Source organism: Passer montanus, unplaced genomic scaffold (assembly GCF_014805655.1).
Source record: "Passer montanus isolate IOZ18808 unplaced genomic scaffold, ASM1480565v1 scaffold47, whole genome shotgun sequence".
NCBI lineage: Eukaryota > Metazoa > Chordata > Aves > Passeriformes > Passeridae > Passer > Passer montanus.
In genome coordinates, this window is record NW_024369596.1 from 3,027,297 (window position 1) to 3,053,176 (window position 25,880).

The following is a 25,880-nucleotide window of genomic DNA, read 5'->3' on the forward strand; positions in this document are numbered from 1 at the left end:
GCAAGAGCCAGCACCCCACACAGCCCCCAAAGTCCATCAGCCAGCAGCACTGAGCTCCTGTTCCCTCATCAGCAGCGTGCCCTCAGTCATTTCATCAACAAAAATATTTCAGTGGTGACAACTTGGTTTTAAAAATAATCTTTTTATATTTTTTTATTTCAAAAGTTGTGCCTAGAAATGCTAGAAAGATTTTCTGAATGATGGGCTCTACTTAAAAACACACAAAAATCCCCAATCAGCCTCTGGGTTTTTATCTGCATCTTCCAACTACTAAACTTTTAAATTCTGGGCATTACATGTTTGCAGCTGACACTGTACTCATGATTTTTATTCAAAATGATTGAAGGAGTCTCCCCACACGCGGAAACACTGCTAAGAAACTCATTTTTAAGTAGTTCAGAACATTCCTTCTCTGGACCTGCCCCCTCCTCTTCACTGGTTAAGGAGATGCTGACTGACCAGCAGCATTCCTAATTTTTAGATATTTACATCTACACCTCTCCAAATGTGCAGCCCTTGGATGAGGAGCATGAGGATTTCCTACAGGGCTGTGGCAGCCAGAAACTTATATAAGTTTTGAATTTCCTCTGACATTTGAAAAGAATAAATGTCCAAAGCCTTGGCCAGTATTGAACTGTCCCACACAACTTTGTGACTGATCAGTTTTGGGAATTCCTTGAATTGGGTCAGCTTGGGAGACAGTGGTGATGGGCAATGTTATTTGTGCTAGTTAAGCAAATATCTCATTAATTCAAGTGTCTAATTGTTACCTTGGTTCTCACCCTCTTGTTGTTCTTCTCCCTCTCTTACACTTTTAAACATAACACAAAAATAGATTTGCTCTTGGCAGATATGGTGATAACTCACAGAAAAAGGAGCTTAATCTTAAATAACACCAGGATACAGGAATAAAACCAATCTATTCACATTCCTGTGGGCTAGAAAATAAATTTTCTTCGCTCCAAAGCTGAGAAATGGCATAATTGGGCCCTATCAGATGCTTATCAGATTGATGCCAGTGGTTAGTGAGCCCTAACTGCAAACACAGACATATCAGTGCTCCTTTGCCAGGGAAGTCACCTCTCTCCAAGGGTACATTAGTCACAGGGAAACTGTTGAACCTGGAGAAATAAAACTTTCCTGGTGGTCACAGTAGTCGCCTGGTGGAAGAGTTTATTACCCTGACATTAGGCTGTAAAATTACCATTATTATTGAACTCCAAAGTGAGCGCTGCTTTTCAGCAGTGGATTACAACAGGCTGAGCGTGCTCTGAGGGGGATTCAGAGCTCCAGAGGCACAAGATGAGGAATTTCAACTCTTTGGGCTCCCTGGAGGATGTGCAGGAGCTTTAACACCTGCCTGGGAGAGGTCAAAATTTTTGGTTGCCCGTCAAAACATTCCCAGATCAACCCTATTTAAGGTTGTTTTTATCAAAACCTTACATTTAGTAAAAAGATAATGACAATAATCTCCTCTAAACAGTCCTTGTCATCTAAAAACACAGAAGAGATGATCCAGCAGAGGGTTTGGACTCCTGTGCTCACCTTGAGCCCTTCCCCAGGGAGCAGAGACCAAACGCCCTGGGCAGGGTGGGTTCACTCCCCGGGGTCCTGGACACTCCAGGTATTTATCCAGCACCACTGGGCTATTTTCCAAATGTTTCAACCCAGTTTCTTTCAGGAATTCAACTTCAGAAAGATGTTTGGGAAGAAACAGCATTACCACGTCATAACTCTCATTACCTACGGGCTTGCTAAAGAAAATAAAGCCTGGAGAAGCCCTTGAGAGGGAAATTCAGCCTGGTCTAAGTAGGTGGGGTCAGCAGTGAGGGTTTATCCCCTTTTTCCCATTTTTCCCATTTTTCCCATTGGAAATCTGGCCCAATGAATGCAGCAGAACTGCAAAAGCAGCCATCCACAAACCGTGATCAGAGGCTGAGGTTTCTAAACCGTATTGAGGTTGCAAAAACAAATTGACATCAACATATGGGGGAAGTCTGAAGTTGCAGCAAACATTCGCAAATGTGAGAAACTTTGGCATGCAAGAGTCCCCATTAAATTCAAATACACAATGCACAAGATTAAAGTTATTCAGAGGCATTAATGTTTGCGAGATCAGACCCCTGAGATGTCTCTGTGTAGTAACAGTTACTTTAGGTTTAATCTGTTATTGCATTAATATCTATAAAGAGCATATATAAATACAAATCAGATGGCAGCTGCAGTCTCGCTGAAGAAAAAGATTGAAGGGCCTGGGGGGAACTAAAATTTCCACGATGGGAATTTCCAGCATTTTGGGGATTCTCATCCTGCTCAAACTGCAGCTTTCTTTTTTTTTTTTTTTCTTCTTTTACATAATGCACACACACACAGATATGTGTGAGAACAAAAAAGGCAAAGAAAATAATTAGGGAAAGGAGAGAGGGACAATAAAAATTATTTTCAAGTGGACAGATTGCCCTTGCACAGGAGCAAGTGATGGTTTTAAGCATGGCAGCCCCCCTCAGATTTCTGTGAAAAGCCTGATGTGCTCTACTTAACACTTAAGAAAATTCACTGGGGAATAATGACCTCTCATTTATTTTGGCTACAGTGATGCTCGTCTGTGCTTCTGTTAATCTCACTCTGAAGATTTCAGGGGACTTCAGAGCTGGAGCCTGGCTCATTCTGCAGCTCCTGGTAGTTAATCTGCCCGGGTATTTCCCCAAATAACCATCTGCTGCACCTTGTATTTGTTTCACTCCCCGACTATCTCAGCTCTTGGTCCGTCCTGCTGGCTTATTCAGCACTCTTTAAATTTCTCCTCTGGCCTTATGTCTGCTTGCTTATGTTTTGGACAGACAATAGAGGTGATACAGGCCATTATTCATGAGAAGCTTCAAGTGTAACGTGAGAAACATCTCATCTCCTGACCCCTGTTAGCATAAGAATCGCTGATAAAATTCTGGACTGAAAGAGAAGAATCTTCTGGGAAAAATATCGGCAAAAGTTTCACTTGAGATGGGTTTTGTAAGAATAATCCAGATTAATTCTCTGCCTAAGGACCAGATCTAACTCCTGGTGCAGTCACCAGGACTCTGGAGAGGCGCTGTGGCAGAGACCTTGGGGCCCGTGGAATTTTAAAGAGAAGAATATTCTTTACACTCCCCCAGCCTGTGCTCGTGCACTTTATATTTTTTTACCCAAAGATCACAAAGTGGTTTCCACACTCGAGTGAATGTTGCCCCCAAACACTCCCAGAGAGGGTGTAAATATTGATTCCACAGCTGGATCACCTGAATTAAAGATTGGAGAGATCTCCTTGGATCATGTATCATCAAGTCACCAAGTCTTAACCAGTTTGTAGTTATTTTTAGCAGAGTTACATAGGAAAGAAGTTGGGGTGAAGCAGTGGGAAAATCACAATATCTGTCAAAGATCATCACTGAGGCTACACCTGACCATGGGAAGCAAATTTTGGCCACAGTTTCTTCTTTTTCCTCGTGTCAACCCCAAGCAGACTCACAAGCAAAGAATTGATGCTGTTCGTGCCTCCGGTGGGATTTATTTCCCACCAAATTTGCCATCAGCTGAGTTCCTGAGTCTGTTAAGCACAAACCCAACACCCCTTTAAGTGAAAAATGTGAAATAAATGGCAAACGAACCAATGAATACCCTTGGATGGATTAATGGAAACAAAAATCTCCGTGTGCTAACTCCAAATATCCCAAACCCAAATGGAAACCTGCCGAGGAATGTTTATGGATGCTCCAAGTGCTAATGGCATGCAGAGCCTTATCCTTCAAATCTCACAGGTCAGTGGAACAGGAATATGTGCATTTCCAAATGCTCCTTGCTTGGCTGATCCATCAATATGATAACTAATACATACTTAAACTCCTCGATGGACTCCCTGAAATTAAAACAAGCAGAGAGCACGGAAAAAGCTCAAATCACCATTACCAATGGATTTCAGATAAAAGTCGAGGAATAATTCCACAAGATCACCCAACACAACCACACAAAACAGTTTTGGAGGTGGCTGAGGGAGGTGGGAAATGGAACCAATTCCATTTCGTATGCAGAGGCAGTTCAGCAAAAACTCTGCCCAGATTAAAAGCTTGACAAAGTTGCTCTCCTCACTAATTGATGGGTAAAAAAAATTAGTAAATTAAGAATTTTCTGTTTCCAATAGTGACAGAGCAGATGTTTGCTCAGAGACAGATTTGGGGACAGGCTGCACCTTTTCTCTCTTTGTTTGGGGAAATCCAGAGTGGCTGCTCAGTTGTTTTTTTTATGTTGAGCATGGTCTGGGAGATCCCTGTGGTCACTCGGGGTCACTTGTCCTGTCCGTGTCCCCTCCCAGCTCCCTGCGCAGCCTTGTGAGAGGGGAGAGCTGCAAAAAAGGGCTCTGTGCAAACTCTGCTCAGCTGGAACTAAAACATCCCTGTGTTATCAGCACTGTTGTCAGCACAAATCCAAAACACAGCCCCGTGCTGGCTTCTATGAGGAAAATTAACTCTCTTGCAGCCAAAATTTCAATTTCAGCATCAGGCAGAGGTTTCAGCTGAAATGGGCGCCTCAACGCTGCAGACACACTCCCCTCTCACTCCACAATCCAGGTCCTTAAGGAAAATAGCAAACATTGCCCAATTCCCCACAAAAACAGGCAGTGAGGAGCCCTGGAAGAACAACCTCAGCCGTGGATCCCGAGAGCATTTCCAACACAAAACAAGTGAACCATGGGTGGGGGTTAACGCTGAACTCTCACAAATCTGAGAGGAGAAGTGCCCCTCTCTGGGCATCCCTTGCTGTAAATCCTGGTCTGGGGCTGTCTCGGGGGCTCTCCTCTCTCCTGGGTGGAACCCTGCAGCTCTTTGATTGCCCTGCACGTTTGCAGCTTTGTCATTCCTGGCTGACCCTTCCCAAAGCTCAGATGTTTTCCTCTCGGAGCTGCGGGAGCATTATCTGTGCTTAGCAAGAGAGCAGCCCAGAGCTGGGTTACTCTTAAGGCTTTCAGGGTCTCCAGCAACTTTTTGAGAGGTTGGGGAAACCAGGAGGAGAGATGGGAGCCATTTCCCCCGGAATTTCAGCCTTTATTTTCCTTTCCCCTCCATGTGCAGCCGGAAAAATACCATCACATAAATTTCTGGTTGTGGAACCATTCCTTGGAGAACAGGACAGTGGCCAAATCATGTCCAAAACTGTCCAAATCTCCTCTTCCTGCTCTCTTCTCCCCTCCACACCCAGAATCCCTTCTAAAAAGAGGATAAAAGATGACTTTTGTGGATTGTGAAGTTGGCTACTTCAAAAAAGTCAGACAGAATCAATCAGCTGAGCCCAAACTGGACTCCAGGAGATGGTCAGAGGAACCCAATCCCCACATCTACTCTAAATCTTGGCACCCCCACATTTCATTTGGGCTTCTCTGACCTCCTTTAGCCTCTTTTCACACAAAATTTGACTCCTATGTGGGGCTGCTTTTGGAGGTTTTTGGGAGCTCTTGTAGGTGCTGGTTTCTTTGCAGGGGCTGGAGGAACAGGAATTAGCCCTAAACATCTTGGATTTTCCAAGAAGAAATCTTTCCAGGAACAAATGAAGAAAACAGGCTCCCCGGGCCCCTCATAAATTCTGGCAAGGAGAGGCCTGTGCTCCCATGGAGGACATTTCAGAGCAGCATTTCAGAGGCACTGCTGAATGCTGTGCATTTACAGGCAGCGATGATGTCTGCAAAAGGCCTGGCCCACAAAGGTGGGAGAACAATGCAGCAAGAAACAAATGAAAACCCTTTTTTTTCCCCCCTTCATTTAACTAAAAGAAACGAGGCCTGATTCCCTTTGTCTGACACCAGTGGGGCACATTCAGTGCCCAGGAGTTCATCCTGATTTACTGCAGCACGTCCCGAGCCACCCCGAGCTCCCTCAGCCAGGGAACCCAGCGCAGCACAGCTCCCACACCTGCAGCAAACTCCAGCTCTCCTCATCACCCACCTCCCCTCCACGCTTCCTGGTGACCATGAAGGCAATCACATGAATCTGTAAGTCTGAGGTGGGGGAGCAGTGTGAGCCTCCATGGCTGGGTTTCTATGGAAACAATTCCCCCGGCATCCTCAGTCCACATTCGGTATTCCTGTCTGGCTGCCTCCTTCTCACACTCAGAATCCCTCTTCTCCAGACACTCAGCTCTGGAGGGTGATGTTTGCTGCTCCTTCCTGAGCTGGGCAGGAATGGGGTGAGAGAAATGGGGCAGCCACTGCTCCCCACTGGGATGGGCAGGAATGGGATGAGAGAACTGGGCAGGAATGGGATGAGAGAAATGGGATGAGAGAAATGGGGCAGTCACTGCTCCCTACTGAGCTGGGCAGTGCTGGGATGGGCAGGAATGGATGAGGCAGTCACTGCTCCCCACACCTGACCCAAAGGAATCAGGATGAAGGAAATGGCAACACAATCTCCACGAACTCTTCAGGATTTTGCAGTTTTAGGACTCAAAATTAGTCCTAATCACAGAGGTTTGGCCCCTTTCACCCCTCGGTGAAGATCATGGCTTACAAATGAAGCTGATATTTGTGGTAACTTCCACGCAGAAGCTGCCACCTTTCCACCACCTCCTCCTGCTCCCTGGCAGCTTCAGCCATCCCATAAAAGCAATTACTGATGGGAAAGGTGGCAGCTTCTCAAGTCCCCGTGCAGCCAAGCCACCGGGCTCCAGCCCTGGGATGGAACCTCTCCCTGCCCAGCTGGAACAGGGAGCAGGCGAGGGAGCCAGGAATTAACCTCTCACTTCAAATTTGGCCACCATGCTCCAATTAACACTCCATCCTCAGGACAAGTCCCACTTCCCAAGCACCAGGGCCTCCACCACTTCCCTTCTGAGACTGTTTCCCAGTCCAACGGGCTTCACACTTCATTTTCCTCAGATCCAGCCCCTGTTTTTAATTGCTCAGCCTCACCGTGACTCAATCCCGGGGAACAATCCGTGCCTTGTGTGTGCAGAGCAGCCACCACCCCGATCCCCTGAGCAAGGGCAGCGCTCTGGGCTCCTGGGGCTGCCAGCCTGAGCCTCTGTGCCAGCCCCAGCCAGCTCCACTCAGTGCCTGGGCACTTAGGGACTGCTCCCCTGGGCTCGTGCCATGCACACCCAGGGCTGGGTGACACCTGCAGCCCCTCACAACTTCATCCCACAGCTTCTGGGACTGTTCAGACTTTTCTCTGCTGGTTCAAAAGCTGCCTGTGCTTCTGCAAGAGCATGTGAAGAACAAGGTAACAGAAATGCCCTCTCTGTCCATTATTTGCCAATATTCAGCTGAGCAATTAAATGTTTTAAGCTGGCTCTTGCCAGTATTTCACAGAGGTGCTACAGAAGGAAGATAACCAAAAATCTTCCACATTTAACCACCCTGCACTCTGGATACACCAGGAGTTACCTTGCAGGAGTTAAAACACCAGTTGCCTCTCTAAACTATCACTTCCACCCCTGCTGTGCCAGTTTTAAAAGAGTGCAGGGCCACATTTTTAGACAGTATAATTTGGCCCAGATCCCCCAGCTCCATTGTTTTCACTGGCACTGGGGTAAGTTACACCAGATGAGGATATTGCTCGGAAAAGATTTTCCTTTAAAACAAACACACAAACAAAACCATGTTCAGACAAGACCAGGGATTTTGGAGCTGCATTCCTGTCTCCAGAAACTTCCAACAACTCACAGTAGTCTCTGCTTCACCAAGCCACAAATTTGTAACGCTTTAATCTTTCCATGTAAGTCAGTTCCTCTCCTCCCTTAATTGTTTTTGTTGCTCTTCCCTGAATTCTGTCCAATTTACCACACAGTGCAGACTCCATCACATCCAAAGGCCAGAAGGATGGTGTACAGAAGCTCATTTTCCAATTCTATGACCTCAGTTCTTGGGAGGATTTCAGAGCCCAGACACCAGGCTATAAATGAAGAATGTGCGCCCGTATAGCTGGGTAATTTAAATGCATTTTCTGTGAATAAATCTACTCGGTACTTTCTTGATCTGTACAATCTTCTGCCATAGGGGCCTAACATAAAAATACTTCAAAGGCTCCAACAAATTCCCTCAAGATGTGATCTTCAGCATTTCAAAAGCTGAAAGACATAGACAAGGTTTAAAGTGATCATGATATATTTTCAAGGTACCACTCTTCAGCAACTCCTGTTCACCCATTTCTTGAAAGTGAAATTCTATCACCTCTCTCTATATAGATCTTTTTCCCTTATTGACTCGCTTATGAGCAAGGCAAAGACGAAGTGAATTTGACTTTTGGTTAGGGTTTATTAGACCTCATTATCTTTAAATGAAGCACAGCAATGCTTCCTTCCTTCAAATACCTTCTAGACAGGGCCAAGTGGAAATCCTGCAGCCACAGACCCCTCACCACTTCCCTCTTGCAGCACTAAAAAGTTTAAATTTGGATTCAAGTTTCAGCCTCCATCTCCCTCCCCGTTTCAAGCTGAAACACGACCCTGTGTAGTTACACTCCAGTGAAAGATTATTTTTATGTCACACCTCAGTCCCATCTCTGATATTAATTATACACTTCGAGCCTGAAGTCAAAAGAGATTTTAAAACTGGTGCTCTGGGCTGAAACCAAGATTCCTCCTGCCTGCCTTCCAAGCAGTTCCATAACAACCTCCCCGAGACTGCAGCATATTTAATGAGAATGCAGATGATCAATTGCAGCCCGCCTTGCACGGTTAACTCAATCAACAAACTACTAATGACTCCAGCATGTTACAGCTTTTTTGGCTAATGAGAACCGCATTGACCAGATTTTTCCCCTTCTCCCAGGATCAAACGCCAATATGGAACGAGTTCTGCTCCAACTGTAACTTTAGCCTGCAAGCAAAGCGCTGCCCAGCCAGGGGACAAAGCCTGAGTGTCATTAGGGAGCAGAAAGAGCCCCCAGAGCCCTGGGCCAGCCCTTCCCAAGGATGTGTCTGGCTGGTGAAACCAAACTCCTGAGAAACGCTGAGCTCCCACCTTGGTGCATTTCGAGGCAGAAAAGCCTTTTGTTCCTGCACCGTCCCACTCCTCCTCCTCCTCCTCCCTGCTTTCTGCTGCAGGGTAATTTGTAGCAGGTGAGAAGTAAATACCTTCTGCTTCCTCTCTCTTTCACTTTTGTGGCTGCAATTTACCTCCATTTTTTTCCTGCCTCCTCCTCCAAGCAGAAGTGAATTGACCTTGTGAAAGAATTCAGAGATATACAGAGCTCACAGAGTTAAAAATGGGAGTCTTGCACTTCTTCATCACCAACAGGGACCCTTTCCCACAAGGGAATCCAACAGCTGACCATGCTGGGAGTGAGGAGTATTTATTGCAGAGCTTGAGGTGGGAAACAGCTCCTGGGGTGTTTTCCTGCCTGTTTCCAACCATTGTTAAACAAAGATTTGCTCCCATGGAAGGAATTCCAGTGACTCCAGTCACCTTTGGACCAACACTTTGTTTCTTTACCAAAGAACCTTTTCTGATGCCCAAAATGGCCCATTTCTGAAGCAGATTTTCCATCCTGTACCCTGGAGAAAACACAGTGCTCCAGTCTGACCAATTCCCCTCCATCACGAGCAGACCTTGCTGTCACTTTTGGCCACACCATCATTTTGCTGGGTGACCTCCTTTCGCCAGTCCTCCACTCCCCTCTGTCAGACAGGGATAACACAGAAGGTTTGGTCCTGTAGGAAATAAAACTGCTACAGTGAAACCCAAACCAGGCATTATTTTGCTTCTGATCATGCTCTGCCATCCTTGACTGCCACAAAACCAAGCAAAAAGTGGAGAGAAGGAGCAATTAGGGCTGGAGAATCAGCTGGAAAGCATCAATCCAGATTTTTTTTTTTCAGCCTAAGCTCATTTTTGCTGGGATCACTCTGAACAGAAGTCATGGAGGATGCACAGAGTGCATCACTGGGGACTGCTCCTTCCTCTTTAAGAGCTGCTGCTGCACAGTTCCCTCCACTTTTAAAGGTTAAAATGTTAAATATCAGCCAAGGGATGGTGGGGGCCCACGCTTGACTTCATTCCTCCCTTCACCATGTCCTGGGGCCAGGAATTCAGACGCTGAACAACCTCCCTGGGCTGGGAGCTCCTCGCCTCGGGCTGCCCTGCCCCTCTCTGCAGTGGGAAATGTCCTGTTCCAGCCAGGCTCTGCTCTGCCCACAGCTCCACCAGCTTTCTCCTGCTTTATCCTTGGGATTCAGCCCTCCCAGCTTCACCTGCAGCTCTTCACACACCTTCCTCCTCCCTCTGACTTCAGCTGTCACCCTACAATGCCAAAACCCTTTTGTGGCCTTTTCCTACTCCAATTTCCATACTTCTACACCAACATCCTCTCCCAAGACCCACAAATCTCTCTGCTGTGGGGACCTGTCCTGATAAAGGATTTTTTTATTCATTTTTTTGTTCTGAAGGGCCTAGTTTTTAACAGTTGACCACCCTCTTCTTACACAATTCAGTTTTTCAAGAAGAATTCCAGTGCCTTGTGAGCTGCAGTTCCTCATCCACAAGAAATGGATGTAGAGAGCCCTGCACAAACACTGCTCATGTTTATCTCCTCCGAACACTAAAATTTTACACAGAAAAATTCAGAATTAGGGCAAAAAGGGTGAGATTTAAGCCCATTGTTGTCCACTGACAGCAGATAATAGAAGAGAAGGTTGGAAAAGCCCGTGGAGTCCAATTGATGCCTTGTGCAGGCTGGCCTGGAACAGAGGCTGGAGGAGTTTTGAAGCATCACAATCATTAATCCAGGTAGGAGCCATTCCCTCCCAGCCTGGTTCAGGAGATGTCAAAGTCCCTTTATTCTCCTGGGCATCAAGAAGCCAGGCCTTGAAATATGGGTCTGGCAACTCCTATGGAAAGTAACCTCACATTACAGTAAAAATAACTTTACCAATGCTCTGGGTTCTCATTTGTAAATGGACCAGGGCTTTAGCACAGCCAGGTTTTGGTGCTACTTCCTCAGATTGCTTTTAGGTTCATTAAGCTCCAACTTCAGGAAGAAAATGGTAGCATTTGATTTATGGGTGTGGGGGAAGAAGGATGAAATGAGCAATAAATCTCCCACCAGTGGTGTTCCTCCAGCTCTCTGCCAGCCAGAGCAAGGAGCTCCCAGATTCCAGCCCAGGATTAACACCTGGTGGCCAGGGAAAAATAATACCCCTGCCCCATGCCTCAGTTTCCCTGGTCAGAATAAGGTGATGCCAACTGAGGCTGAATTCTGTGACATTTAAATAAGAAAGTGCTGACTTAAAATGGGTTATTTGTGGCTTCTGAAGCAAATATGAGAAAATGAATGGATTTTCTGCCTGCTTTTTGCCTCTTTTTATTGCCTTCAAGGAGCACAGAGGAATGACCAGGAGGTTTTCTGGACAGATCAATGAAAGTAACACCCAACAAATGACCTTTCCTCAGTGTCTCATAAGTACCTGTCAACTTCAGGAGTGCCACCACCCTTGAATGGAGAGATTTAAAGCCAGACTATTCATTAGAGAGCAAACTATTATTCCAGAGGTTTAAATGAATTGGCCAGTGGCCAGCCTTCCTCGCTGCTTAGGGACTGCTGGGAAAAGAGAAAGTGGCTGCTGTTGGGTTTGCAAAAAAGCCAAAAAAATAGGATTTAAAGAGCAACAAGAAGCAGGCTGTTCAAGTGGTGATGGTCTGACACTCTCAGAAGGTGGCACGAGGGGTAAGAAGATTTAAGCACCATCAGGGAACCACGAAAACAAGTCTGTAAATAGCAGAGATGGCTCCTATTTTATGGCATCACTAAATCAACCAGCTGAGCTGACTCTGACGAGTGGCATCAAAAGGTGAAGAGGTTTGGAGAGTGCCTCAAAACCCCAATTTTTGCTGCAGTAGATACAACTCACTCGCCACGTGCAGTTCTGAATTAAAAGCTCAATATTCTTCTCTGTTATAACTCAGATTTGCATTAAATCTCAAAGCAAGAGTTACAAACCTCACCTGAAATTTGCTTACCCTGCTGAGGAACCCTGAGTAGGTTCTGGGTTACTCCATTCTGCAAATGCACCAGAATATTGCAATTTATTCTCCATGAAGGCAGCAATTAAATATGCAAGTGGGTTTTCCATCTTAAAATGCACCACAAGATTTTCATTTGGGTTAAAGCTGCCTCCAGTGCTTGCTGACAGCCCTGGGGGAAATATTTTACCACAAACTCAGTCTGCAGCTCCTGTCTCACTGCTGCTGGTGAGGGTGGTCACCTTCAGCAGCTCATGGAATCTTCCAGGGACACCTTCCACTATCCCAGGGTGCTCCAAGCCCTGTCCAACCTGGCCTTGGCTATTTGGGGTACCCCGAACTTCTCTGGAAATCCTGTGCCAGGGCCTCAGCACCCTCACAGAGCAGGATTTCTTCCTGGGTATCCAATCTCTGCCTCTTCTCTGCCAGTTTGAAGCTGTTCCCCCTTGTCCTGTCGCCACCTGCCCTTGCAGATAATCCCTCCTGTGAGTCTAACACACAAAAATCACCCACAAAATCCTCAGGCACTCTGATGACTGCTCCACACCTCCCAAAAAGTGGTTTTTTTTAAATAAAATAACCTCTTTTTGCAAGGTTTGAAATATGAAGGAAGCTGCCATTACTTCATCACAACATCCCCACAGACCTTCCCAGACACTCAGCCCCACCACAGCACAAATCTCCTGAAACACCTCCAAGATGGCTTTGCTGCTCCACATTTAATTTTAATTTCAACACAAATGGAGAGAGCTCCCTGCCTTTCCGTGCCCCATTCCCTTGCCAGTGGCACACCAGGCAGGGATTTTGCACACACAAAGCAAAATGCTCTGCTCCTCATATTTTTCAGGTGTGAGCACCTCAAATCCTGCCTGTGGCTGCTTCAGCTGATTTTGGGCTCTGTTCCTCAGCACAGCTGTGCCACCACTGGGGAATCTCCCCCTTTTGGTTTTCCAAGAGGTTTCTAGCCCATCCCACCACTCCTATTGATCTTGAATCTGTTTAAAAACTCTCTCCTCTGCAGCCCCTCGGAGGAAACTCGTGGTGAGCGGCGGTTCCCCAAAAGGAAGGCTGCACTCGAGGTGACACCCAGCCAAACAGCCTCACCATGTGCAAAAATAAGATTATGCCACACAAAGCTGGCCTGCAAGTGCCCAGCTTTGCCACAGATAAGGCTCAGTGTGCAAATCAAGCAGTTTTTATTAAAAAAACCCCTCCCCAGCTGCTGAAGGTGCAAAAGGCAGAGTTTTAGGACAAGTTTTGTGGTGCAATTTGTTTCCATCACACTCTGATTTAGCTGAGTGAGTGGATCCAGAATCTCTTACAGTAAAACAGGTCAGGGTGGGAATGGGAAAAGATATTTCCATTCTTCAAAGGCAGAAAAACAATTTTTCATCTTTTCTGACTGGATACAGTTAAAGAAGATTACAACTGGTATGATTGCTTTTGGAAGCCTAGTGTTTGACCTATCATTCTGTAAAAATATAACTAACCCTCCATATATTGACTGTCAGGAATTTTCCCCCATGTGCTTTTTGTTCTCCTCCACCTACTTTATATGGAAAATTCACCGTACAGATCTGCATTTAAAGCTTCCTTGGCCTATTTCATCCACAGACAGAACAGATTAAAGGGAATAGAACATAAGCACAGCTCGGAACTCTGTCTGCTCACAGAATCCTGGCATGGTTTGGGTTGGAAAGGACCTTAAAGCTCATCTCAAGCCTTGGGCAGGGATGTCTTCCACCAGGCCAGGTTGTCCAACATGGCCTTGGACACTTAGACCAGCTCAAATTCAACATTAAAATTCAGGAAGTCCCTAAACCCCAGTTTGCCAGGAGCTGAGAGGACATAAAAACCACATTTATAAAGAGTTATTGCCTCTCACCCCTGCCAGCGAGCAGGCACAGCTGTGACTGCCCTGTCCTTTGCTGCCATCACACCCAGAGTGTCACTCTGAGCACCTCAGCTCCACCAGGGCTCTGTTTTCTCCATCACCAGGGGAAAACCCCTCCAAATCTCCTCCACAGGCTCTCCTCTCCTGCAGAGCACCCCCAGCTCTTGCCCACCCTGGGATTTCCTTGGGATTTTGCTGATGACCAGGATCTTGGCCCACGATACAAAATCCAGATGAACGCAGCCAAGCCCCGTGCAGCTCCCTCCTGGCTGCTCCAAGTTTAACTTTCCCTGTTTACCTTTTAATTTAATGTATTCTTTTGATCTCTCTTCCTCTCCTTTCTCTTGTCTCCCCGAGTTTGCTGACACAGGAGAAGCATGACAAGCTCAGACAGGCCTAACCTACTTTTTCCCTTTTCTCTGGTACATGTGAACGCTCCCACTCTCCTTCCCAGCATATGAAAGCACATTCCAAGGATCATTAAAATGATATTTCCAGTCCCCTGTGAAGTAACTCCCCCACTGACAGGTGAGGAAACTGAGACACACACAGAGCTCTTCAATTACTTGCCCCCCAAAAGGGGAAATAAAACCCACCAGGCTCCTGCTTTCCCTGGTCACAATCTCTACAAAATTATCATTTCTCAACCCATCACAGGTCTGGGAAGTGGCTCCACTCCTAAACATCAGGATTTTAGGTGTCCATCACAGGGGTTTGCACATTTCTGGGGTTTGATTGCAGCTGAGGAGCTCTGCTCACCCTGCAGGCCGTGCTGGCACGGAGAGCTGGAGAGGGATGGGGACAAGGGACAGGACACAGGGAATGGCTTCAGACTGACAGAGGGCAGGTGTAGGTGGGATTTTGGGAAGGAATTCCTGGCTGAGAGTGTGGGGAGGCCCTGGGATGGAATTCCCAGAGCAGCTGTGGCTGCCCCTGGATCCCTGGCAGTGCCCAAGGCCAGGCTGGAGCACCCTGGGGCAGTGGAAGGTGTGGGAACCATGGTGGGACTGGTGGGGCTTTGAGGTCCCTCAAACCCAAACCATTCCAGGATTCCAGGTTTAGATGGGATTTTGGGAAGAAATATTGGGAGAGGGGCTGGGATGGAATTCCCAGAGCAGCTGGGGCTGCCCCTGGATCCCTGGCAGTGCCCAAGGCCAGGCTGGAGCACCCTGGGACAGTGGGAAGTGTCCCTGCCATAGGACTGGATGAACTTTAAGGTCCCTCCCAACCCCTCCTGTCACTCCACGGAATTTTTTTCAGCTGTTTTCCCTCCTTGGATGGGATAATCAGTGCTCAGCCACCAGCTCCCCTTGACAGAAATCACATTCCCAGTTGTGACACCAACTAAAATTCCATCACTCCCTCCAGGGCACAGAATAAACCCCAGCATTTAGAAATCCGAACTTTCAAAAGAAAGATTAAAATTAGACTAAAATTATCTGAATTCAGATATTGACACCTTTGGGGTTCATATTCTCAAAGATGTTCTCTGCAACACTTTTTTTTTTCTTGTGAAAGCTGAAATTAGCACATTATCTTGGAGTCTGAAAGGCAAAAAACCCAAGTACTGCAAGGAGAGAATGATAAAATCAAAAGTGGACTTTGAGCATCTGCACCAGAGCACTCAAGATACCAAACTATATTAATTTTTGAGCTGAGTTAGTTGAGAACTGCTTAAAACCCTGTTTAGACTTCGCAATCAGAGTGGCTTGAATTTGGTTTCACTAAATTTAGTTTGGAACCAGGTCGAGTTAACACCAAATCAAAAACACCAAGAACAAGAGCGACCACAAAGGGCTCAGTGCACTTCAATGCACTTTATCAGTGCATCACCACTTCAATAAAAATTAACTCCTGCCCACCCCAGTGCAGACAATCCCACAGTTCTTTCCACCTAGAGGTGCAATAATGCTCCTTTTCCAGCTCAGTTTTGCTCCAGCTCTAATGTTTCATTATCTCCAGCACAGCAACAGCCACACCACTCCAGAAAGAAATCGATTCTCCCTTTGCTCCCAGCTCTAAATGCATGTATTCCATAATCAGCCTCCCAGAGCAGACATTTGGGGCTGCACATCTGGGGAGCACATGAGAGGCCACCTCAGCTATTAAATTATTTTGCAACCATCCCTCTCAGGCCCAGCTTTGGGTGTTTTTTCCCTTTGTTTTGCTACCAAAATAAAAAAAAAAAAAAAGAATTTATGTTTTTAGTTGATCAGATAGTCGTTAATAAAATCTCAGCTGCATTAACGGGATGCTTTTCAGTCCCAAAAATCCCCCACCACACCTTAAACATCTTGTCTAGAGGGTTTTGTGCTGGTGCTCTCTGTTCCTGCCATCAGCCCTGGGATTTGTTTCCCCCTTCACTGACTCCCAGCTGCCCTGGGGTTACCCTGGGCACTCCAACACCTTTCTAGGACACCCAAAAAGGGGGTAAAAACCCCAAAACCTCCAGAACAGCAAGGAAACATGAAGTGGATTCAGTGCTGACAGCTCTGAGCGTCTAAAGGAGGAGAATTCCCACTGCACAGCAGCTCCTCAGAGGGCTCTTGCACTCCACTGAGGGTGTTGAGCATTTCATTTATTCTGTTTTCCCTTGCTTTAATTTCCAAAGTTGCCCAGTGCATGCAGGGAGAAAATATCAATGAAATAGGCCAGGATGATGTGGAGATGAAACTGAGTCCCAGCAGGAAGCAAAAAGGCCAGAGCAGAAATTTGCACCCTGTCCTACACCAGCTGAAACTCTGCCAAAACCTGGAATTCAGGGAGGGAATCGCAAAATCACCAAGCTGCAAACATCAATTCATAAGCAAACATCATTCAGAAGCACAAAAGCATTTTGGTAGAGGTGGCACAAGGGAGAGGGAGAAACACTGAGAACTTCAGGTTCTCTTCAGCTTTGAACTGCCCATTGTTTTCCACTTCAATAAAAATTTTCCTCGAGGAAAAAACAGGGAAATAGCATTTGGGGCAATTTTTCTGCAGTGAAATGTTCCCAAAAAACTCCTTGGGCTGGGTTCTAGCCAGAACTGGAGTCTGAGAGTTTCAGAGAGGGGTTGAACCCCAAGCCCTGGGCTGCTCCAGGTATCAGTTAAGGATTTTCATATTTCTCTCTATTTCAGGTTTTCTTTGGAAGGCCAAAAAACCATTCAGAGCAGCAGCCAGGGTGTTTTCTGTGCTGGAGCTGCTCCCATTCCCTCCCTCCCTCTGTTTTAGGAGAGTGGCAATGCTCTGAAAGGGCCGGATCTGGGCTGACTTTATTGCTGCTGGGGCCAATAATAAAAAAAGGGTGAGACCCATAAACACAGAGATGCCAAGATACCAGGAGGCTGCAGCTGGAATGCCCAGCCCTGGCTGCTTTGTTCCCTGGGAATAATCAATATATTGGCAGAGATCATGTCTATGTACACATGAGGAGAATGGAGGTGCAAAAAGATACCATTTAATTTTTTATTATATCCCTGTGCCCCTTCCATAAATCCTAAATCTTCTTTTTATTCACTTTTCTACTCTGATTTGACACCTCCTCTTCTGCTTTTTCCCCTCTTCAGGTGCTACCAAAATATTTCTGCACAAAATCTTCGGCGTCAGAAAACCAAACATTTATGGGTCTGTGTGCCACCCAAATCCCACAGAAACAACCAGATTTAACTGCAAATTTTGAACACAGGCCAGAGTGGTTGAATTTTCACTAAATTCATCTATCCCGGGCTAATTTAGTGCTTTGTGTGGCAGCAGCTCCCAGAAAATCACCTGGAAATTAAATATAGCCAGCTCCAGAGTGCTCTGCATTGCCCTGAAGCCTGACCTGCCCCGCTGGCCCCACGGCCCTGACCCACAGCAGAAACCCCAGGGCAGCTGCTCCCGGCTCAGCCCTCCTGAAGGATGGGCCCTGAATTCCCAGCAAAGGCAGTAAATTGGAATTATGCAAACTCCTGTTTTGTAAAGCCCCTCCTGTGCTGCAGAACCCGAGCTGAGCAGCCTGGAACTGCAGGAAATCACCCCAAACCATCGCCCTCATCACAGGGTTCCTGATCTGATCCAAAACCTCACCCAGGGGGGAGGAGGGAGCCTGGAGATCCCTGCAGCCGTCCCAAGGACACTCTGCCAGCCCAAGTTTTCCAGCAGAGCTCTCCTGCAGCCAGGGCAGCACAGGGTGCTCAGCTTTCCTCCAAAGGAGCTCAGGAGCAACAAGTTTTTCCCTGGAGAAATGCAGTTATTGATGAGCTGAGTGGGGCAGGAGGAAAAGGCTGCAGGGCACAGGCAGGGCAGGAGAGAAAACCCCACTGAGAGAGGGGCCAGCAGCCCCAGCTCAGGACTTGCAGAGTTTAAACCTCATTTAAATTTGTATTTAAGTCTATAAAAGCTGAGCAGGAAAGTAAATGTAATACAACACAAAATAAAATTAAATTTTAAAAACTAATCCTTCACCCTGCCCACCAAAATGAGTTTTCAGCACAAAACCAAACCTTCTGCCCATCCACACACAAATTTCCAGTGCTCAGCTCTAAAAACACTCCCAGGCCATCAAGGTGAGGCTTTTCCATTCAGGTTCACAAACTAAGATGTCATTGTAAGTGGTTTAGAAGCCCAGCAAATTTTAATATCCATGCCAGCGTGTGTGACCAAAGGGATTACCCACAATGGCTCACCTGATTAGTTATACAAATGCCTGCCTTTTATTTTTCTTGGGTTTTTTTTTTTCCCCCTCTCTTTTTTTCTTTTTCCCCCTTTTTAATCCAAGACCGTGCAGAATGCCAGGCAGGAGAATGGGCTGTGTGCTGGAATGTCTGAGGGCTACAGGCTTGGGATTTATATTCCATGTTGAATTCATTGTTCTCCCTCCTACCCCTGCTGCCCTCTAAAATACGCTGCAGCCATGACAGAAATAAATTAGCCTGAGGTACAGGTCACACCTTCAAGGGCAGGCAGAACTCTGGGTAAAATCAATAGAGAAGATGGGAGTCTCTAACAGCTGAAGCAGAAAGAATGACACATTGAGGGCTTTACACATCCCCAGACAAAGGCACTTTGGAGAAACCCCGGTCCCTGCTGCCCGGGGAACACAAAGCTCGTTTTTTCAACCACCTGAACCCCGAGAGCAGCTCAGAAAAGCCCCATTTCTATGGAGAATTTGCATCTCGATGCAGAAAGTTCCATTTCTTTGCACCTTCTTCCCGGGGAGGGGGATTCAGATGCTGAACTGTGGCCCAGGTTGCAACTCTAAAAACTATTTTTGCAGAGAGCAGAATCTGCGCTGAACTTCAGCTTAAATTTTGCAGCACTCCCCAACCCCTCAAGGGGTTTTCTCAAACAAAAAAAAATTCCCCTGAACTTTGGTGAACTCCACAACGAGGCACCACCAGACACTGAAATATGTGTTGCATTCATTATTTTAATTTGTGATTTGAAAGCAATGGATAAATAATACATTCAAAAATCATTGAGAGCCTCAAACTCAGGCTTCAGAATTTCTGAATGCCAGCTCCTCTGAAACCAGGAGATAGAAGATTTATAAGGATTTGGGTATGGGAAGATTGATGCAGGAGTCAAGTGGGTTTTGCTAATGTCCCTATGGTGGGTTAAGTATTAACTCTCAGAGTGAGGCTCACAACCTGTTCAGACACTTCACAGATCCCACGGGGTTCCCACCTGCCTTTCCAGGTTCCTAAAAGCTTTAAAGGCTGATTTAAGCTCCCACAATACTTCTAAAAATAGGAGTTAAACTTCTCAGTCCCGCAGGAGTTTCTGAAATTGCTGCCCAGGAGGTTTCTCAACAGACGGAGCTAAAAGCTTTTCTCCTCTCCTGTCCCTCCCAGACTTCTTCAGAGACAATTTTGGCCCAAATGCAGCTGGATCTAAATCCAAATGAACCCTGATTTTCTGCAAAGCCAGCAAGAAAATGTCAAATAAATAACTTTCCCCTGACCTCCTTGTTTGTTTGCTTTTTAAAAAACCCCACACAACATCAGCACATGCCTCGTGCTTTGATCTTGTGCTAGACTCACACTTCCACCGATGGCAAAAGAAATTGTACTTACATTTGTGGAACCTGTGTGGCAAATAGAACTGCTTTCATTTCCACTGCTGCCTGCAAAAATAAAGGGAGGAATCCACCATTAACACCAGGAATTGTTTGTTGCTCACAGTCACTGCCCCATGTCTCAAAGGATGCAGCGACACCTGCAACACCTCTCTGCCTTTTAGGAGAAATCGGGGTAAATTCAACGCCTTGAGGGAAAAGGTTTTGTTGTGAACTTGTGAAGAGGTTTCCAACTCCTCCATGGCTCATTCCCTGCAGCAAATTCCATCTGCTCCTCCTGGGGACAGGGAAGGTGGGGGGAGAAGAACATTCTGGATGTTCCCAGGGGTGTTTCAGGGCACGTGATCCTGGGCAAACACCAGGCAGAGGAGCCTCCAGTGACCTGCCCTGCTGTTCCTTGGCTCTTCTCAAGGACAGCAGCGTGGTGATAATGCACATTTCTGCCTGAGACACCTCAAACACTGCCTGAGGCACCATTTGCAGTTTTCCCCTTACACTTCTGCTCTAGACAGGAAAAAATACAGTTTTTAATGCCTCCTCCAAAGAGACTCCACGTCCTCATCTAGTGCAGCTTCCTCGAAAATAAATCATTCCTTGCTTTCCACCTCCCTGAGCTCTCCCACATGGAGAGTCCTGCTCTGGGGAGAAGATCCCAACAACCACAGGGTCCTTTGCCTGCACAGAGCACATTTACGAATGTGATTGTTCCTAAATCCCATTTAGGATGCAGGAATGACCCATCAGAGACCCATGTGGGGCTGTTTCCCTCATCCCAGCTGCCCCTCTTTCCCAGGGTGTTTCAGCTGCATCTTGACATCCTGATCCTCAAAATGCTCTGAGAAATCCCCATCTTCAAAAAAAAAAAACCACCAAAAATAATGTGAGCACTGGGAGGTGCCTGAAGTGCTCCAGAATTCCAAGAGCAGGAGCTGCCCCACAGCTCAAGGAGATGGGACCCAGCCCATTCCTGTCGTCCAAATTTCACCTCTGCCTCTTGACTGTGCCTGGATTCAGATGGAGACATCTCCATTTCAAAGAGCAAAACCATCCATGGAACTTTGGAGGGACACATTCAGGTTTTTTCCCCTATTTAAATAGTCCAAAATAACAGGATTCAGCACAAAAATGGAAGATAGAAAATGAGGTTAAGCACATTTGCAATGGTTTGCTCCACTCTGGAGGTAAATGAAAGCTTAGAAAAGGTAAATGAAACCTTAGAAAGACCTGAGCCTTTCCAGGAACTGTGGAATTCCCCTCCCTTGGTTTAGAAATAAAGAAGGATTTAAATGCAACCAACAGACAGGAGCAGACTTGCCTTGGGAATACCTGGGGAGGTGGAGGAAGAAATATAGCTTATTTAAGGATGAAAACAAAGGAGGACAGGAGACTAAATGGATTATTGGCCAAAACCTGGCTGATCCTCCTTTAATGGATCTGAGTATTTCACATCACAGGTGAAAGTCTTGGCTCCTTGGGCCAAGAGTTGTTTTCCACTCGCAACATTTGCAAACCTATAAATTGCAAAATCTCAGCCCTGGGGAGGGAAATTAAATAATCACAAAGTACTTCCTGTCTCAATTATAATTTTACACATGAAGTGGGTTTGTACAAAGCTGGACTTGTGCAATTTGGGTACCTGCAAAGGAACAATGGGGACCTGAGTATCCCACATCACAGGTGAAAGAATGGTCTCTGTGGACCAAGAGTTCTTGTCCACTTCCAACTTTTCCAAACCTACAAATTGCAAAATTTCAACCCTGGGGAGGGAAATTAAATAATCACAAAATATTCCCTGTCCTGAATGATAATCTCCACATGAAGTGGGTTTGTACAAAGCTGGATTAGTGCAATTTGGGTACCTGCAAAGGAACAAAGGGGGAGGCCACGTTGTTTGTGCCTGGATGAGGACAATGGGTCTGGGATAAATCTCAGGCACCAAAAGTCCGTGTTCAAAACTCAGCCAAGGATGTGCAGCTTTGCAGCCTGGGTTTATTCACCTCTCAAAGCACAAGGCTTTTTTTTTTCTCCCATAAATATGCAAAGTGCCTCACAAAAGACCCTCCCCATTTCCCAGGAAATGGAGGGCTGGAATGTACAGAGGGAGCCCCGTGGCCACACCGTGTTCATCTGCAGCACCACCATCCCCAGCAGGCCCCCAAATCAAAAGGCAAAGACATTTCCCCAGCCTTCCCTCATCAAAAACTCCCTTGGATCTCAGGGGGTGGACGTGGGGAAAGATCAGAGAGCTCCAGCTTTGGGTATTTGCAGATTCCTTCTGCCTGGCCTGGCTGCTCGCTGTCCCTGCCCGGGCTCCAGGCAGGTAATCCCAGTGGGAATCCCCCAGGAGATCCAGCAAAACCCACTCCCCACTCCCCTCTGCACAGAGGGGGTTGTGCAGAGGTTTTTTAGCAAAATTTGTGGAGTTTGCAAAGATATTTTCCACTCCTAATGCTCCAGCTAGGAGTTATTCATCATACCTGTTATCCCTTTTTTCCTACTGAGATCCTCTGGATGGGATAACTCCCAGTTTAGAACAACCAAATAAGAAATATAAACCTTTTAAACACAAGGATTTCACATTGCACATGTTTAAGTCATTTCTTCAGTTTCTAAAACAAATATCCAAGTCTGTGTCTGCTCCTCAACCACACAAACTTAAATCCCAGCTTTTGATAAACCACATAACTATTCCCAAGTATATCCCAGGACAAAATTTAACACCAGGAGCTGCCAAATGTTTCTGACCCACTTCAAACAATCATTAACTACAGGCAGTTTCTAATTATTTAAGTCCATTTCACTTCTTATTCAGTGGTCATTTTGTTTCTTGGCCATTTGGCCTATGCTCAGAAAAATCTCCATTAGGCAGCACAAAGTCTCACAAAAAGAAGGAAAAATTCTCTTTTCCCACTCTAAGGTTGGGAATCTTTCGAATCCTTGAGAGACAGGAGTTTAAAATATGCTTTTAAAAGCAAAAAATAGAGAGCACTTAAAAACTGAAAAACTTAAAAATGCAGCCACCAAGCAAAACTCAGTTATCAACTAAAATTGCTTTCTCTCACCTCTCTGCTAAAAGTTTTGCAATTCCTTTTCCAGAAAGAACTGGAAAATGTATCAAAAGGCAAAAACCATCGATGCTGGGACTGGGAACAATCACATGAACAAGCCACAAGATTTGCGTGATAACACAGAGTTTATTATTCAAGAACGAGTCTCATTTTCAGCTCTAAGGCAGAGGGCGGGGAGAGAAAGGGGGGAACAGGCTTTTAAAGCACACGCTGGAAGCCCAGGATTGCATTTAGAGGAAAAAGAAGAAAGAGAAGAAAAAGCAAAGAAAACAAAAATCTCTGTTCTATCAGCAAGTCGACTTTGCAAAAGTTAAGCTCAGCTCCCAGCAAATTCGGGCTGTTTTCACTTAAACCAAGTTTACCTTCAGCAGAGAGAATGAACAAGCAGAGAACTGCTGAACTTTTTTTTTTTTTAATCTCTCTTTTTTTCCCCAGAAAAGTTCAGCTCTGCTGGAGATGGGAAGGGATAGAGGAGAGCAGAAACAGGGGAGCTCAAAAGTCACAAAAGCTGCTCGCAAAGTTCCTCTGCGCCCCCTCGTACTGACCTACGCAGTCTTCGTTTCACAGGTAGCAAAGTTTTGTCTCCTTCTCCAGGGCGAGATTCCCACTCGCAGGAAAGCATCAAAAGAACATTGTTTGCACTCCTCCGAGGAGGAGGGAAGGGAAAAAAGCAGCCCAGGCAGGTAGGGTTTCTTCCTGAAAAGTAAATCCGGCGTTCTGGAACGAGTTCAAACCTCGGGCTTGACAGGCAGGAGAGCGAAGCTTTTTGCACTGAGCATGCTTCGTCCTGCACTGCCTGCACACTTAATGAACATTACTTCCTTCCCAGTGGTTACTCCTAGCAGAAATCCACACCCCCTCTTTGAGAAGTGAGGAATGCAGCTGAAACCAAAGTCCAGAAAACATGCCCGGCACCCAGACAAGGCCCCACGGATCAATAAACTCAGGTTGTGACCCGCAGGTCAGTTTGTCAAACAGGACATCAGGGTGAGTTTTTTCTACACTTGGTGGAGTTTGCTTTATGCCTCAGCTAATGCTGCTCGCTCCCCAGAGAAAATAAAACTGTGCCGGCTTTTAGAGAATGATTAAATGCTCCAATAACAGATGGGAATTCTCTTTCGAATCTTGTCTTTCCAAACCTGCTTGAAAGTGAGGAAAGAAGTTGTTTTTTTCCAGGCTAAACTCAGTTCTTGGACTCCTGAACAAAAGCTGTTTGAATTTGTCGTAGGGAAGGAGTATCTGGTGACTAAAAGAAAAAAAAAAGCTCCTTTTATTTAGTTAGGGTCTAATCCTGTTCCGTTTGCAATCACATGGAGTTTTGTCATTACCTCCAGCGGGAATAGAGCTGGGGTTTTAGATTACAAATGCTTGCAGGCAAGAGCTGTGTCTATTCCAGAGACCTGCACAGGCCAGACTGGTTTTGGCACTTCAGTTTGCAATTTGCACCATTGCTGTGCCTGAACCCTGCACAGCAGCAAGCCCCCCTTCCCCAAATTCACAGGGAATTGCTGAAGAGAAGCAATTTTGCAAAATGGCATGGGTTGTTTTTAAAGCTTTTCATTGTATTTCCAGGTGTTTTTTCCACTTTGCTCTCATGTCTCAATCCTCCTCCACAAGAGCAGTTGATATTTTTGTCCTGGAGTCTCTACAGGCCCTGGCTGCCCTGTCACAGCCTCCAGGAAAAAGCCAAGTGCTAGAATTAAAATGAAATAACACAGGCCATAATATTGTCAGGGTAAGGAGCACTAATCCCAATCACAACTGCATGGGACATTACACTCTGAGGCCTCTGCATTTAAAATAGGTTAAAACTCATCATGACCTCAGTGTCTGAGCAAAGCCAGGCTCCACAGGGCTGCAGGTCCTGATGTGAGCGGGACAAACCACGACAGAAATTACATTTCTGGAGTCCAAATGGCCCAGGCCTTGAGAACACAGACCCAATTTAGCCTGCAGATTGTGACAGAGCACAGTGGGAATATATTCACACAAATCCAGTTCAGAACCACTCTGCTCCTAAGGGCAGCCAAGTGATGTCATTTCTTTAAAAAATTGTTTCCTTGCCCACACATCTCTGGTTTCCCTTGTTTCCTTCAGGATCATAAGAGAAAAAGTCCAAATCCTACATGACAAAACCAAGCTGTGCTGCATTTCCAGTGCACAGAGCTTGAAGAGGTTTTGGAAACCCCCAGAGAAAGTTTTTGGCTGGTTTGGAGAAGCAGCCATGGCAGGCTAATTAGACCCAAACGCAGGAACCCAAAAGCTTTTCTCTTTGCTGTTTCCACTTCACATCCCAAAGCTTTCCTTTGGTCAGGAAAGTCCCTAGTTCCCCTCAGATGCATCAAGTCCCTAACAGGGGACTTTCCTAACAGGCAGCTAAATTGGAATTTTGTCTCCTCTGGACCATCACAGAAACTTTCCTGGGATGTGCCAAGAACTAAAATCAGGTTTTTATTGATGTTCATGGAGAGCAGGGGGACAGGGGCTGGAAGGATTTACCCTGAGCTCTGAACTGATGGATGCTTAATCACAGAGTGGTGACTTTAGACATCCTCGTGTCCCTGAGCTGCTCAGAGATGGTTTGGGTTTGGGTTGGGAGGGACCTTAAAGCTCATCCCATGGGCAGGGACACCTTCCCAATCCCAGGGTGCTCCAAGGCCTGTCCAACCTGGCCTTGGGCACTTCCAGGATCCAGGGGCAGCCCCAGCTGCTCTGGGCACCCTCTGAGGAAGGAATTGCCCCTGCCATGCCCATCCCTGCAGCCCTGGATGAACAGGGCACAGCTGGAGCTCAGAGTGCCCCCAGCAGCAGCACCCAGCAGCGAGGTGTGACACTGGGGTGGCACCTGGCTGGGGGGACAGCAAAACATGACCCCGCTACCCCAGACTGAAATGTGCC

At 46.3% G+C, this 25,880-nt stretch overlaps 1 long non-coding RNA gene across 1 annotated transcript in view; it reads right to left on the reverse strand.

The window, feature by feature from the left end:
• Nucleotides 1–23,933, reverse strand: part of LOC120508395 — a 34,879-nt gene extending 10,946 nt beyond the window's left edge. Inside the window, exons 1-2 of the long non-coding RNA XR_005628979.1 lie at nt 23,528–23,933; nt 19,913–19,962 (exon numbers count right to left, since the gene is read on the reverse strand). This is a non-coding gene — a long non-coding RNA (uncharacterized LOC120508395). The remainder of the gene's footprint in view (nt 1–19,912; nt 19,963–23,527) is intronic.
• Nucleotides 23,934–25,880: the final 1,947 nt, after the last annotated feature.